General features: G+C 41.3%; 1 pseudogene; it reads right to left on the bottom strand.

Moving 5' to 3' along the window:
• LOC107658093 (sodium/hydrogen exchanger 6-like) overlaps positions 1 to 509 on the bottom strand; it is a 16253-nt pseudogene that overhangs the window by 7675 nt on the left and 8069 nt on the right.

Here is a 509-nt window from a genome sequence, read left to right as displayed (position 1 = left end):
GGGGAGGCACAGCTTCCCCATAATTTTGAGGTGAAAATGGGAGGACGATTTAATGTTAATAAAATTCACAATTAATTTCAGTTCATGTCTCAGAATGTGTATTTTTTGTTTGTAATTTCACAGTTGTAATACCATAACGTGAAAGCGCCGCTTTTCTATCGCGAACGTGCAGAATCTGCTGATGTAATTGCAACTGCTAATGATAGAGAAGAGCAGGGGGAGGCCGGGTGAGCGCTGAGCTCTCGTGCCTCAGTTGGTAAAAAAAATTAGCCAATCACCATCGAGTGTTCACTTTCAGCGCTGAGAAGTGTTGAGAAAATAAACCTTGCAGAGGAGGCTAGTCTCCCTTCTGATATCAACCAATCATCACAGAGACGTAAATTACCTGATATTAGTTTGAACGTCTGCCACTGCGCTGATAATGTACCAAGTAGCCTACTTATGATGAGTAGCGATATTGAATATTTGATCGCCAACAGATTTACCAAGCTGTCATTCAAACAGTATAC

This window comes from Sinocyclocheilus anshuiensis, unplaced genomic scaffold (assembly GCF_001515605.1).
Source record: "Sinocyclocheilus anshuiensis isolate Anshui unplaced genomic scaffold, SAMN03320099.WGS_v1.1 scaffold227, whole genome shotgun sequence".
NCBI lineage: Eukaryota > Metazoa > Chordata > Actinopteri > Cypriniformes > Cyprinidae > Sinocyclocheilus > Sinocyclocheilus anshuiensis.
This window is presented reverse-complemented; position numbering and strand designations above follow the sequence as displayed.